This window comes from Hevea brasiliensis, chromosome 2 (genome assembly GCF_030052815.1).
Source record: "Hevea brasiliensis isolate MT/VB/25A 57/8 chromosome 2, ASM3005281v1, whole genome shotgun sequence".
NCBI classification, from domain to species: Eukaryota; Viridiplantae; Streptophyta; class Magnoliopsida; order Malpighiales; family Euphorbiaceae; genus Hevea; species Hevea brasiliensis.
The window spans coordinates 97956126-97972958 of NC_079494.1; positions in this window are offsets into that span (position 1 = coordinate 97956126).

Consider the following 16833-nt stretch of genomic DNA (forward strand, 5'->3'; position numbering starts at 1 on the left):
TGGTAATTTGTAGGTGAAGGGTATTGTGGGCGTGGGTGTGGATAATTAGGGAAAGGAGGTGGAATGTTGGCGACTGTTTGGCCATGAGGGGGAGGATATGGCCGATAATTGTTTTGAGGGAATGGGGAATAATTGTTTTGACGGGTGACGGAATGCACATCACCCTCCTTCTTCTTGCCAAAGCTGGCAGTCTTTTTTCGCAGGGTTCTCAGCCAACTCCTGCAACCGTCCCATTCTTAGATTGGCCTCTATTCTTTCACCGGCCTGTATGATGTCAGAGAAGCTGTTGGAAGTGTTCCCAATCATCAAATTGAAATAGGGGGCTTTCAACGTCTCAATGAACAGAGAGCACAGCTCATTGTCAGTCACCGGAGGATGGACTTCCGCCGCCTTTTCTCTCCACCTCTGGGCATACTCCTTGAAGCTTTCCCTGTCTCTCTGCACCAGGTTTTGAAGATCCCTCCTTGTGGGGGCCACATCGCAGTTAAATTTGTACTGCTTCAAAAAGGCCTCGGCTAAATCCTTCCAGGAGCGCAGTCTGCTCCTGTCTAACTGAACGCACCACCTCGTGGTCGCTCCAGAGGCTCGTGAAAGAAGTGGATTAACAGTCTGTCATCATCTGTCATAGAGGACATCTTGGAAATATAGGTGGCCAAATGAATTCGAGGGTCCGAATTCCAAGATACTTGTCAAAATCGGGGACCTTGAATTTGGGCGGCACCACCACATCCGGTACTAATCTTAGTGATGCCACGTCAACTGAGCCATACATATTCAGGCCCTCTATAGCTCTCAATCTCTCTTCCAGAGCGGACAGCTTCTCATTTTCTCTCATCTTACTTTCCCCTCCTATTGTGTGAGGTACTCCCCCGACTGGGAAATGAGGGGCAGAATGAATTGGAGGGTTCGGGACCGAAAGGGATGGTTCGGCATTCAGGATGGTTGGGTAATAAGAGAAAGGAGGTTCATTATTTAGTGGAACCGGATTGACAGTGACCGTCGGATCCTGGATTGGTGGCTGGAAAGTGAAAGAGGTTGAAGCGTAGTGAGAATAAACCGCTGTTGGAGGTGGGGGAGGTAATGGTAGGTTAAGGTCTGAAGCTGGCTTATTTTGGGACATCTCCCTCATCAGTTTCATAAGTTCTGAAACCTGGTCTTTTAGTTCAGACACTTGCCCCTGTAGGTTCTGTACTTGTTCCTGGTCTTCCATTAGTTTTCTTGTTCGAGATCTTGTTAAGTACACTCGCTGGGGTTGAATCGCATGCTTGGTCAGACTTACCTTGTTCGAAGCAATGTTGTTTTTCCTGTAGGGTGGTGAGAGAAAAAAAAAGAAATGAATTTCGAATTTTGCAAGAAAAAAAAACTAAAAGCCCTAGTTTGGACGAAGGATATAGTGGCATTTGGGAGCCAGAATGAAATCTGCGAAAGGATAATTGCACCAACTTTATCATGGCATCGTTCGATAGTCTGACTGTGAATGACTGGATTGAATGTGCGCTTATGATACCTGTCCATATAGCGCACTCAATTTTTCACATAACCCTAGCGAGGGAGTTCCTACGGGAGTCATATTATTCATTCACAAATTTGCTAAACAATGGTCCAAAAATCATTTCATTAACTGAATAATTTGTACACCGTATTCTTTATATCGGCCTAGGCTCTGGAAGGTTCTTTATAATGAGATGACATTTCCTGAGATACTCATATATCCTTTCTTCTTGCTTGGCAGGGTCGAATGCTTTGAGAGCATATTCGGATTCAGGTAATAGTTCTTGTTTTCCCTGTGCTATTGTTCTTTCCAGCTGGTCCACATTCTCTTTCAGTCCTTGATAGAGAGCAGCTTGTTTTTCTTTCTCCTTCCTTTCCTTGGCACACTCTTTCAAGATATCGTTGATGAGTAGCGCCTATTCTTTTAATTCGAGCTTCTTCTTTTTGTTTTCCTGTTTATACTTTTCAACGAGTACCTCTTGGTATTTCATCTTTTCCTGAAGCTTACTATTCTGCACTTTCATTTCTTTGACCTCAGCTTGAAGAGAGTCTCTTTCCTCTTCCCAGTGTACCTCTTGCTCTTCGAACCCCATCCTTTCGGCCCTTGCCTCTTCCTTGAGTCTTCTTACTTTTCTTTTAAGTTTCTGCTGTTGGTCCTCCAACTGCTTTATTTGTTCTTGCAGTTGTGAGTTTTCGGTGTTTGCCTTTTGTAATGAGTCATCCAGACGGTTATCCGCTTCTTCTAACAGGACATCTCAGCGTGGGTCGCTGTCTTCGAATTCTACAGTTGAGTGTTCTCGGTCCCTGTTAGTCCTCCATTCAAGATAATCGCGTGTGGCACTTGGACCTTTAGGCGACCTTTCCATCAGAGAGATGTTTTCCCAAGATCTGCGAGCCATTTTCAACCCTTCCTCTTCTTTGAGCTCGTGGTAGAAATGACCTTGGTGGTATTCTTCACTGTCGATTCTAGTTTGTGTCGAGCCAAACTGCCTCATTACCAACGTTGGAGTGTAACTTGTGTACCCGGTTACTCCGATTAAGGATACCGATTGATTACCTCCCGTACCGATCAAAACGGGTTGGCCTGACGTTCACAGCTTCCTCCAACAGTATTCATGGCTATTGAAACTCAAAATCCGTTCCCGCCACTGCTGTTCATTCTTCTGGACCGACATTAACCGGGTCATCTTCTCGATGGGAGGCTGGTCAAGGTACCAGGTCAATCCTTTGGTCTCCACAAGACACATGTGGCTGATAATCCAGAGGTATAACAATTGAGAAGAACACTTGATGGACCCTTTACCCTGTTGTCTGCAGTAGGTAAGGGTTAATAAGGTCTCCGCAAGAATTGCCGGTATCGGATTGACCTCCTGCCTTTCTACCGCCCAGAATACTTCCACCGTGCTACAGGTTATGATTCCTACTGGTCCTGGGAACAAAATCAGGCCATAGATTCCCAATGCGAGTGCTACTGAAGCTTGATCCCATTGTTTCTCTTGGAGGAATTGATCTAACCGCTTCTCTTGTAGGTCCAATACCATCCATGCGTGTTCCCTTTGACAGTTTCTTTTGACTTTGCTTCCTCTGAAGGAATACCCAACAAATGTGTTAATCGTTTCCAGGTCTGCCTATGCTCAAGGTGTAGGTAGATCCGATTCTGTGTTGAGTAAGGAATCCCTAATAATGCCTGATATTCTTCCATGGTGGGAACCGTATCAATATCATTGAAAGAGAATACCCCGTACTTTGGATTCCAAACCGACAGCATGGCCTTTAATGCCGGGATTTGGACCTTGACTCGCATTAAGGTTGCAATCCTCCCGTACTTCTCTTCAAATCGTGCCTTAACCTGATCGGGGAGCGACCTCCATCCATTAGACAGACCCTCGAGACCGTTCATTCTGACCTCTATTTTATTCAGATCTAATGAAGGTAGTAAGCTAGCGTGTGCCTTGGAAACATCATTTTGCGAGGGTACTGGACTATGAGCTGATTTGGACCAAAGTTTAGCATTCTGAACCTTTTCTGCCGACTGACTCGAGGATGCCATGATAAAAATGATGCCTATCCTTTTACAGACTCTTGGTTTGGTAATGCCTGTGGGAAAACTCGTTAGCAAGATAAATTAGAGTAATTTTGAATCATACTGTTGACAGGATGACACGTACACATTTATCAAAGTAGGAAAATGTGTAGGTGTTTTAGTAGAATTCAAGATTACCCTCACAAAAATGAACAAAAGGAAATTAAAGCAAAACAGGGTAAGAGTAAGTATGCCCCTTTTTGTCCTATAATAGGGAGACTCCTGATATCGGACGAGCGCTACCTATTTGGATAGTTCTATCTTATAAGGTAGTTTACTACGGTTTTCAGCTAATGTGATAGTTTAGCTCAAGGTCTAATTTTCTAAAAGCCACAGGTTCCCAAATTGCCCTCATCAGAACAAGAGAGCCCCATTCTACCCCCATGATATTATCGGGAAAATTCCACGGGTATCACAGTGAATAGAACGAGTTTCAATTTGAGCAGAAGCCTTCATGGATACTAACGGGATAAAACCCACGGGTACCGCTACATGACCCCCTCCGATTTTCCTAAAAGGATAAGAAAGCCCGGGTATAGGGCCAAAGTATGTGAGGACATCGTGAGAGTGTTCAGTGTGTGAAGGGACGCATTTACCTCTTCCCAATATAGGGGGATTTTTCTTATTTTTCTTTCCCTTTTTTTCAAACAATAAGCGCTGTAGGGAATAAAACAAGCAAAACAAGTAAAACAGTTAGCAGAATAACAATAATTAACGTATAAAATATTACCGAATGAGCCCACTATAATTTGATCGGAAAAAGAATTAAACCTACTTTTGGACCTCTAGACTGGGGTTAAGTCAGTATTTCCCCAGTGGAGTCGCCAAGCTGTCGCAAGGGATTTTGCGGTCGCCTGAACGAACCCTCATCGAAGTGGGAAAGAGTGAGGAGTCGCCACTTTAATTTTGAGAGAAACTAAAGAAAACCATTTGTGAAGATAAATTGAAATAAAACCACTTCAAAACAGAGATTCTAGGTTCGGGGTCCGTAAACGGGTGGGGAAGGTATTAGGCACCCCACCTCGTCCCTTAATAAGGGTAAGTAGATTTAATTTTGCATTAATTAGGAGAGCTTGGATGGATATGTTAATCCTTTTGACTAAAGGAACATTTGATTTTTCACTAAATTTGGATCACCCAGATACATAAGTAAATGAGACAACCTTAGTGAGTTACAGTTGTATGTTAATTTTATTTGAAAGGAATATTTTATTAAAATTTAATTTAAGAATCGGATAAGAACTCTTCTCCGAACTCTTTAATATTTGTTAAAATTCTGAGTTGAGACCGGATAAGAATTCTCCTCCGATCTCTTTTAAATCATTAAAGTTTTGAGTTGAGACCGGATAAGAACTCTCCTCCGATCTCTATTTAACGTTTATTAAAATTTTGAGTTGAGACCGGATAAGAACTCTCCTCCGATCTCTATTTAATAGTTATTAAAATTTTGAGTTGAGACCGGATAAGAATTCTCCTCCGATCTCTATTTAATATTTATTAAAATTTTGAATTGAGACCGGATAAGAACTCTCCTCCGATCTCTTTTAGATTAACAAGAGCCTGAAAGGGACTTTTCCGATCTCCCGAATTTTAATTTCAGCTACATGTCATAAGAGCCTAAAGCTAAGGATTCTGGCATTCAAAGATGCTGGGGATAAGGCTTCTTGATACCTTGTGACTAAACGGGGAATACTAGACTTGATTTACCGACCTTCCATGTAGTCATTTTACCAATACCTATTAATATCCGATCTATTCTGTTTCGTTTACTTTGGTTTTATTCCACTTTATGGTATCTTGCCGAATTGCCGTTTACGTCAGCCTAATAGTTTGGCTATTTTCCTGAAGTGTTATTCAGGTTCTCTCTTTTAAAAGAGACCCTTAAGTTGCAGTTACCTACGTTTTACCCAACCACTTACACGCTACTAGGAGCTAGAAAACTTGCATTCAGAAATGACGAAGATTAATAAAATGATGGACTGATCACTAAAGAGATAATTCGAGAGTAACGTTCTTTGGGATTCTTTTGCACAAAATGAACTTGGAGAAAATCGCATACGTAAGAAGAACAAAGAAAGTGCGAAAAGTAAACGCAAGCAGTTAATAAAACAGCAATATGAGCTCTTACCTGTAAGGAGCCAAATCTATTGAAATAACTACGGGGTGACAAATAGTGATAAGGCAGCGGATTGATTAGCCTGAGGGCTGATGTTCGTCGTGAACTGAAGGGTGCTTAGCTAAAATGCGATCAGATTAAGATAAAAACCGAGTGGAATGAAGTTGAGCTTGGACAATGGGAATGAAAACAGAGATGATAAAGGGCTGAAAGTGAGAGTGTGACCAGATAATGAACAAACTGAAAATGTAGAGTTCCAGTATTCAAAATCCTTTTCAAGAAAACACTTCAGAAAACTAGTTACAAAAGTCTTTTTAATCAACACTTCTAAGTAGCAGAGTAACAAACTGAATGAAGTTTCAGAGTTCCTCCGCTATAATAACCACCTCTCTTTTTTGCCCGTCCCTTGAACAGTTTTTCATGCAGGTATTTATAGGAATCGGGTGCTCCCCATGAAGGGTCAAGATTTATTTTGAGGACGATGGAGGGTCAAGATTTCGAAGGACATGATCGGATGTTCAGGAATTAAAGAGAATCAAAATGAATGGCTGAGATTATTCTTCAGAATATTTGTCCTTTTCTTCTTTCAATCTGACTGTCTTAAATCCTCTTGTCCGGAACGATCTGAGGGTTAAGAGCGAAAGACGCTGGTCTTGTCGTCTTCTCTCTTGATCCAAGGGTTCCGGGTTTGTCCTTACAAGTGAGATCAACGGTGGAGATTGGGATGTACAGGACTGTCATGACATACCCTGGCGCTTGTCAGCATTGCGGGCGATTCTTAGGCGTGCGGTGGAGATCTCGTCTGCCACGCTTTAACTACCTCGGCTCTGATTCTGACGACGGTTATTTGGGATTTGTCTTATTCTTTTTGCCTTCCGACCCCTCCCACGCTCCCATTCCAATCTCTCATGCTGATCTCCCATCTTCCGATCTCTATTCTTCAGATCCCTTAATCAGCCCTGGTCCGGTCGAAGCATTAATTCCTCTCGATTCTCGAAGCATCCGCTTCGTTTTCTGCTTAGCAATAAATGCCCGATTTTCCCCTATATATACCCCTGACAGAAGGAACCCCCCTCATTCGATTTTCCTTTCTTGCTTTTTCTTTCTTGTTTTAACTGTTCCGGCAGTAATTCCGGCTACGACTGTGGCTTTTGATCCTTTTTCGATGGACTTCTTTACCCACCGACTGAAAATTTACGATCCCGGTGATCGAATAATCGTGAAAACCTTAACTGATGATGGTGAGAGAACTGAATCGATTGATCGATCTGGGTTGCGGACTTCGATCGTGCCGATCTCGAGTCGCTCAACTGGAATAATCAGCGAACCGATTTCGGCTGAGCAGATTGCTAATGTTTGGCCGATCCCTGGCGATCGCTCTTCCGAGCTTATTCGGCTTCTCACCACATTGGGTGTTCCGACAGCGGTTTCCCTCCACATTGGGTGTTCCGACAGCGGGTTAAGCTCCGGTCGGCGACACCCTGTGGATCAGTCACAATGTTGGCTATTGACATAGGCCTCTTTAGATAGGATGTTCCGCTGATCTTTAGAGGTCGGCCTTTTGATGTAATCAGATGTAATGCGACCTTGAGATCGCCCAAATGATGTAATCTGACCTTTTGGAAATAAAGATTTTATTTTGTCAATTATTATCTTATTAATTATTTTCCGAGCTCTAATATGATTATCCGATCTGATTCTTTACCTGAATGACACTTATCCGATCTGTAATTCGAAACACCTGGATCTACCGCTCTATAATTAACCGATCTCTTTATGGAATCTTGGGAATATTCGTGAGACGTGTCAGAACAGCTGGCGAGTCCCGCTAACCGATGCGCTGCCTGGAACCTCGTGAGCATTAAATGCTCGGACGAGTATAAATAGGGGTGAGGGGTTAGCCATTTGCTCCTGTATGTCATTTTCAATCTCTCGCTCACAACCTCAAAGTTCTCTCATTTACTCAAGTTCTTCCGACGCCGATCAGACTCTGGTAAGGGCTTTGATCTTCTTTTTAGTTTAAGTTCTTTATTTCCTTTGAAAATGAGCGTTGCCGAGGGTCAGAGAGCGGCTAGCCCTCCTTCCATTGGGTTTTGGGAGCAAAATGTGAACTTGGCTTATGAAATTGTTAAAGAACATCCTAATGGTCAATTAGTGACCATTTGAGAAAATTTGACCATAATTTGGACAGAAATATAGCATGGCAAGTGAATGAGTATCTCGCCTTGTGAGTGCAAAGAGGTGATCAAATTTCAGTCCACTTGGACTGCCATATCTTTGGCTGTGTTGATCCAATTGGTGTTTGGCCAATTGGACATGAAACTAGGCTTATAATGGCACATTTTTGCTGAAGAAACCATGCCCAAAAGACCAAAGCAAGAGGACCAAAAGTTGGCCCCAATTCGGATCCCCTGCAACAGCACCTGCAGAAATGACCAAATGAACAGTAACCATAACTCACTGTAGATATGGTCAACTGACCTGAAATTTTTACAGCAAAAAGTTAAGACATAGAAAAACAACTTTCATGAAGAAACCTACCCCAAATTATGACCAGAACCTCACCCAAATGGCAGTCCACGATCCTTTGCTCATGTTACTATAGATTTGGTAATTTCTGCAGAATGGAAATTCGGCCAGCTGTGGTTTTTGGACCATATCTGGAGATTCAAAACTCCAAATGGAGTGATTCAAAAAAGGAAATTCAACTAGACAAAATAAGGAACAACTTTCATGTTTGCCATTTCTTCAAATTCCCACTGAAACAGTGTGCAATGGAACAGTAAAGTTGAGTTCCAAAAACTGAAAATTCTGCTTCCCTTGGTTTAAACTTTGAAATGGTATAAATGCTTAATGCCAACAAGTTTTGAATGCCAAATGTGGTATGTTGGGAGTGCCAAAGTCAATGTATATATTTTCTATCTAAAAGTCAACATTTTTGTTGACCAATGAGGTGAATAGTGACACCAAAACTTGAAATTCACAAATTGAAGAATTTAAAAGTTTCAAATGCCCTAGTATACCTAACAAGATTGGTTTGGATAGTTTGGCATGCCAATAGGGTTCGATTAGCAAGATCGCACATGGCAATATGCCATTCAGTGATTTTATGGCTTTTAGCCATTCGACCTTGTATTGAGATCGGCCTTGTGCTCGATGTATTCTGACTTGTTAGCCGTTACATTTACTGGGAGATGCATATGTGACCGATGGTGTGACGGCCGAGGTACTTGATACCCGGTGCGGTTTACCCGTTTATCCAGTCCAGTCATCTAGTGTAGGTTACTTGGGCAATCAAATGAATGAAAGTGGACGAAGTTAATGACATACAAATTCAAAACAAATTAAATATATACATTCACTACATATTTATTTTCTTGCTATTTCTTTTATTTTATTATTGCACCACTAAGCATTATTGCTTAGCGCGTTGCTTTTGCCACGCGTAGGTTCTGAAGATACAGATCGTGAGCCCAGTAGACTGGGTGAGTTCATCTGTGACTCTGCACGATGTCCGTGTCACCTCACTACTGCAGTGCATTGGTAGGGCACTAGGTGTCATTTTGTAACTAAATTTTTATTTTCTCATATGTATTTGGATTTATGTAATGTATTTTGAGGTTCATGTAAATAATAAAGATTTATGGTTATGTATGGAAGTAATTTGAGTATTTAATTGTTGTTTATATATGATAACCCTGAGAAATGATGATTGAGAAGCTGGCGAAAAAAAAATGTTGATATTTTGATATTGAGAGTCTGTTGATGAATTGAAGTTGGGATTGTTTGGAAATTATTTGGAAGTGTTTTTAACAGTTCAGAAGCTATTTCTCCATTTTTAGCCGGTACTCCGCCGGATTTTCTTTGAAATTTTCGGAACCTCAAATAAATAATACTTTTGATAAATGGCTAAAATAAATTATATTTCATAAATTATATTCATAAGCATGATATAAATTAATTAAGGTATATTAAAGTGTGCCGGTACACCGTGTGGCATTACTTACTCGGGTATACTGTACACGGGTAAGGGGTGTCACATTTAGTGGTATCAGAGCACGGTTTAGGCGTTTCTGGGCCTAGATTGAGTCCATACCATGCATTGCATTTGTAAGAGTCGAGGTGACACTAACGCAGATCTGTTTGTCTTTGTTAAATAGGATATGGACCCTTCATCTCAGAGGGCAGTCGAGGAGGAAGTGGAGAGTCATGCTCCACCTGCAGCAGCTGAGACTGAGGGCATGAGAGAATCTGCTCCGCCAGCTCAAGCAGAGCCTGCTCAGCCTCCACAGGCCATGTTCCAGTAAATGGCCGATTTCTTTAGACAAATGGCCGGAGTAATGCCAGCACCACCACCACCACCACCAGCTCCACAGCAGAAATCACACCTGGAAAGGCTAAGAAAGTTTGGGGCGGTCAGCAAGAGAGAAGATGACTCTGTTGCAGCCGAGAATTGGTTGAATAGAACGGGCAGAGTCTTAAAACAACTCCACTGCACCCCAGAGCAAAACCTAGAGGCTGCCATATCCCTGTTGCAAGATGATGCCTACGAATGGTGGGACACTGTGTCGATGAAGTGCGACAGAAAGTGTAACTTGGGACTTCTTTCTCTCCGAGTTCAAGAAGAAATATGTGGGTACTGTATACCTGGAAGAGAGAAGAAGAGAGTTCATTAACCTGAGGCAGAGACAGCTATCAGTGGCCGAGTATGAGAAGGAATTTGTCCGATTAAGCCGCTACGGAAGGGAGATAGTCCCTAAGGAAGCTGAAAGATGTAAGAGATTTGAAGAGGGACTAAATGACAACATAAAGATTCAGCTCACTGCCTTGGGAATCACAGAATTTAGCAAGTTAGTGGAAGCTGCAATAAGGGTTGAAAAAGTAAGAATAAGTGAGCAGACTAGAAGGGAGAGACAGCAGAAGAGGGGACCGGGTCAGTCTAGCTCATCTCCTGCACCTGGGAAGAAGTTCAGAGGTCCACCAGTATAGAGTTCGGGTCAGTCACAAGGTTAGGGTCAGTCTCAGGGGCCCAGGCCACAGTTCACCCCTAGGAGAGGTCAGTCCACACCATCAGTGGGCAGCTCTCCAGGGATGGGGTTCAGGGGACCAGCCCCCGCATCTTCTGCATGTCCACACTGCCTGAAATGGCATAAGGGGGAATGTTGGAGAGTGACTGGTGCCTGCTTGAGATGTGGGTCAACAGCATCGATTGAAGAAGCGTCCCACGCAGAACTACTACTGTTGCTCCAACACAAGCGAGAAAGACACGCTCTGCACCACGAGAGGTAGAAAATCTGGCGAGATCGACGCAGTGGGACCATCACGAGGCTCGCATCCGAGCCGTGAGAGGCGGATGCAGACCCACCGTAAATTATGCCTTGAGAGCTCAGGAGGAGCAAGATGCCCCGGACGTCATCAGGGGTACGTTCTCCCTCTACAATACACCTGTGCATGCATTGGTGGATCCAAGATACACTCATTCATATATCTGTATCAACCTACCCGTAGAAAGGGGGATACTAGTAGGGGAGAGTGACCAAGACATTCTGGTCACTAATCCATTGGGCCACAGTGTAGTGGTGAACAAAGTATACAAGGGTTGCCCGTTAAGGATTCAGGGGTATGAATTCTTGGCAGACTTGATTGAGTTGCCTTTCCATGAGTTTGACGTGATTTTGGGAATGGACTGGTTGTCACGTCATCAGGCAATAATTGACTGCAAATTGAAGAGAATTTCTTTAAAAACTTTAGAGGGTAATGAGATCACTGTTGTGGGTGAAAGGACAGATTTCTTGTCCAATGTCATCTCAGCCACAGTTGCAAGAAGAATGATGAGAAAAGGCTGTGAAGCCTACCTAGCATATGTGGTGGATACTAGGCAGGCTAAGCCAAACCTTAGTGATATACTCACGATGAAGACTTCCTAAGTATTTCTGAAGAATTGTGCAGTTTGCCACCGAGAAAGGGAAGTTGAATTTGCTATTGAGACAACTGCAGATCTGACACCCATTTCCATTGCTCCTTATAGGATGGCACCCACTGAATTGAGGGAGTTAAAAACTCAGTTGCAAAAGTTGTTTGATAAGGGGTTCATACGCCCCAGTGTGTCACCATGGGGAGCTCCAGTGCTGTTTGTGAAAAAGAAGGATGGGACTTTGAGACTATGCATCGATTACTGGCAGTTGAATAAAGTGACTGTGAAGAACAAATATCCGTTGCCTAGAATTGATGATCTGTTTGATCAGTTGAAGGGAGCAGGAGTATTTTCTAAAATTGATCTCGAATCGAGGTATCATCGATTGAGGGTGAAGGATGCGAGATGTGCCAAAGACTGCATTCAGGACCCGGTATGGGCATTATGAGTTCCTGGTGATGCCCTTTGGCCTAACAAATGCACCAGCAGCATTTATGGACCTTATGAACCGTATCTTCCATCCATACCTAGATCGGTTCATAGTGGTCTTTATTGATGATATTTTGGTGTATTCCAAGACTAGGGAAGAACATGATGAGCATTTGAGGATTGTTCTGCAACCCCGGAGAGAAAAGAAGCTGTATGCTAAGTTGTCCAAGTGTGACTTCTGGTTGAATGAGATTGCATTCCTTGGACACATAGTGTCAGCTGATGGGATTAGAGTGGATCCCAAGAAAATAGAAGCAGTGATGGAATGGAAGCCTCCCGAAACACAATCGAGGTCGAAGCTTCTTGGGGCTAACGGGTATTCTGAGAAGATTTGTGAAGGGATTTTCACTAATAGCTGAACCAATTACCAATTTGTTACACAATAATTTTATATTTGACTGGAATGACAAGTGTCAGACCAGTTTTGAGAAGTTGAAGGCTATGTTGACAGAGGCACCAGTGTTAACACAGCCAGTGTCAGGAAAGGACTTCATGGTCTATAGTGATGCCTCACATAATGGGTTAGGGTGTGTATTGATTCAAGAGGGGAAGGTGGTCGCTTATGCTTCCAGACAGCTAAGGCCACATGAACAGAATTACCCTACCCATGATCTAGAGCTTGCGACAATTATCTTCTTGAAGATATGGAGGCATTACTTGTATGGTGAAAAGTGCTACATTTACACGGACCACAAAGTGAAATATTTGCCAACCTGGAAGGAGCTCAACCTTAGACAGAGGCGATGGATTGAGTTCTGAAGGACTATGATTGTGTAATTGACTACCATCACGGGAAGGCAAATGTAGTTCTTGATGCTTTGAGCAGAAAATCCATCCATGCGACTTTGAGATCATTGATTGCCCGTCTATCTTTGGTTCGAGATGGAGCTATTTTGGCTGTGTTACAAGTGAGGCCAAACCTGCTACAGCAGATTTTAGATGGGCAAAAGGCAGATGAAAAGTTAATGGCTATTATGAGCAAAATCTTAGAGGGAAAAGCAACTGACTTTGAGGTGAAAACAGATGGGTGTTTGTATTACAAAGGAAGACTGTGTGTACCAGATGATGAGGAATTGAAGGCCAATATTCTGAAAGAGGCACACACCAGTGTATATGCTATGCATCCAGGAAGTACAAAGATGTATCATGATCTGAAGCTTGATGATTGGTGGCACTGGTATGAAGAAGGACATAGCTGACTATGTGACTAAATGCTTGACATGTCGACAAGTCAAGCGAACATCAAGTTCCATCAGGTTTGCTACAGCCTATACGCATACCTGAATGGAAATGGGATCGGGTCACTATGGATTTTGTAAGTGGTCTACCTCTCACCCGGAAGAAACATGATGCAGCATGGGTGATAGTGGACCGATTGACGAAGTCAGCACACTTTCTGCCAGTTAGGACTGACTACTCACTGGAAAAGTTAGCAGAATTGTATATCAGTGATATAGTTAGACTGCATGGAATTCCACTTTCCATCGTATCTGATCGAGACCCAAGGTTCACATCGAGATTTGGAAGAAGTTGCATGAGTCCTTGGGTACACAACTCCACTTCAGCACAGCTTTCCATCCTCAGACGGATGGGCAATCAGAAAGAGTAATCCAGGTAAACAATTGAACCAATTGAATTAATACAAATATTGAACTGAAATGATAACAATAACATGAAATATATGTCAGGTCCTTGAGGATATGCTGAGGAGTTGTGTCATTGAATTTGAGGGAAGTTGGGATAGATACCTCCCACTGGCAGAATTTGCATACAACAATAGCTATCAAGCTAGCATCCAAATGGCCCCATATGAAGCACTGTATGGGAGAAAATGTAGAACTCAGGTGTCTTTGGACTGAATTGGGCGAACAAATCGGTAGGGCTGGACACAGTGAAACAGTGAGGAGAAGGTAAAATCAATCAAAGCCAACTTAAAGGTTGCCTCAGACAGACAGAAATCTTATACCGACCTGAAGAGAAAAGAAATAGAATATGTGGTTGGCGACAAAGTGTTCCTCAAGGTGTCACCGTGGAAGAAGGTACTGAGGTTTGGAAAAAAAGGTAAGTTAAGCCCTAGGTTCATTGGCCCATATGAAGTCATTGAACGTGTGGGTCCAGTGGCCTATAGGCTAGCTTTACCACGGAGTGGACAAGATCCACAATGTGTTCCACGTATCCATGCTCAGAAGATACCGCTCAGATCCTTCACATGTCATCTCCAGGGAAGAAATTGAAATACAACCGGATTTGACATATGAAGAAGAACCCCTACGGATCCTAGCTTGGGAAGTAAAAGAATTGAGGAATAAGCAGATTCCACTGGTGAAAGTGCTTTGGAGGCACCACAACACCAAGGAGGCAACTTGGGAAAGTGAAGAGACGATGAGGCAACAGTTCCCTCAACTGTTTGCATCAGGTAAATTTCGAGGACGAAATTTAAATTAGAGGGGAAGAGTTGTAACACCCTCCCGGTAGCAATTCCGTACATTATCTTTATTCGGTGATCGGTCGGTCAGACAGCTAGAACGTCCGGAAAAATATTTAAACTAAAGTCAGGAACCATAATTAACTCAAATATTAATAAGAAAAATTTAGTAAAAATTTTAGAAATAAAATACAACCAAGTTAAACGAACCGGTGCCCTAGCGAGGGGTAACCCAGAGGAAAGTTGCGGTTCTCGCAACTAGGAGCCCTAGACCCGGGGGAAAAATCATAAAATAATTTTTGAGACTCCAGAGAAGGGTCATTGAGGTCCCTATGGCATTAGAATGCCAAGAAAATACCTAGAAAAATTTTTCAATCGGTACAGACAATTTTGACCCGTTAAGCCAAATGGAGGGCATTTTGGTCATTTCTCCTTCAGAGGTGATTTTTGGCCTAAATGTCAATTAAAATAAGAGAGATTAAGACACATAAAATAAATTTAAAATCATGAAAATTGTAATGGAAAATGGAAAAAGAAAAGAAGAGAAAAAGGAAAAAATAAAATAGGATTAATGACATCACTCATGATGTCATTAAAAATTTTATTAATTAAACTTAAATTTCCATTAGATAAATGAATAGAATGGGACAAATTTGACTAAAATTCAGTTTCATCTTCTTCCTATTTCTCTTCCTTTTTTCCGTCCACCATTGCTCCCTTCTTTCACCATTTTTATCAAGCTTTGAACTTGATTTTCTCTCCATCCACTCACTAAAACCCATAAGTCCCTTCATCAAAAATTAATCCCACACCTAGACAAAGCAATTGTCAGCCAAGAAGAAGAAAGAAAGTGAAGTTTGGGGCTTGGAAAAATCTGCTTACAAGAGGTTAGTGCATTATATACCTAAAACTCTTTAATTTCATGATTAGGGACTTGAACTTAGTAAGAATTGTAATTTAAATGAACAAAAACTCATGTGTATGTGTACATGAATTTCGGCTGCTCTAGTGAAGGAATAGGAATGAGTGTTTTTGATGAGCTTGAAGTGAACTAGAAATCATGTTTGAAGTTTATAAACATAAGAATAATGAATTAGTAGCTAACTAAGGTAAATTGTATAAATCATGAATTTGAATTAGGGTTTTGGGAGCAAAATGTAAACTTGGCTTATGAAATTGTTAAAGAACATCCTAATGGTCAATTAGTGACCATTTGAGAAAATTTGACCATAATTTGGATAGAAATATAGCATGGCAAGTGAATGAGTATGCTGCCTTGTGAGTGTAGCAGGGTGACTGAAATTTCAGTCCACTTGGACTACCATATCTTTGGCTGTGTTGATCCAATTGGTGTTTGGCCAATTGGACATGAAACTAGGCTTATAATGACACATTTTTGCTGAAGAAACCATGCCCAAAAGACCAAAGCAAGAGGACCAAAAGTTGGCCCCAATCCGGATCCCCTGCAACAGCACCTGCAAAAATGACCAAATGAACAACTGTTCATTTGGCCATAACTCACTGTAGATATGGTCAATTGACCTGAAATTTTTACAGCAAAAAGTTAAGACATATACAAACAACTTTCATGAAGAAACCTACCCCAAATTATGACCAGAACCTCACCCAAATGGTAGTCACAGTCACTGTTCATGTTACTATAGATTTGGTAATTTCTGCAGAATGGAAATCCGGCCAGCTGTGGTTTTTGGATCATATCTGGAGCTTCAAAACTCCAAATGGAGTGATTCAAAAAAGGAAATTCAACTAGACAAAATAAGGAACAACTTTCATGTTTTCCATTTCTTCAAATTCCCACTGAAACAGTGTCCAATGGAACAGTAAAGTTGAGTTCCAAAAACTAAAAATTCTGCTTCCCTTGGTTTAAACTTTGAAATGGTATAAATGCTTAATGCCAACAAGTTTTGAATGCCAAATGTGGTATGTTGGGAGTGCCAAAGTCAATGTACATATTTTCTATCTAAAAGTCAACATTTTTGTTGACCAATGAGGTGAATAGTGACACAAAAACTTGAAATTCACAAATTGAAGAATTTAAAAGTTTCAAATGCCCTAGTATACCTAACAAGATTGGTTTGGATAGTTTGGCATGCTAATAGGGGTCGATTAGCGATCGCACATGGCAATATGCCATTCTATGATTTTATGGCTTTTAGCCATTCGACCTTGTATTGAGATCGGCCTTGTGCTCGATGTATTCTGACTTGTTAGCTGCATTACTGCCACGGAGATGCATATGTGACCGATGGTGTGATGGCGAGGTACTTGATACCCGGTGCGGTTTACCCGTTTAT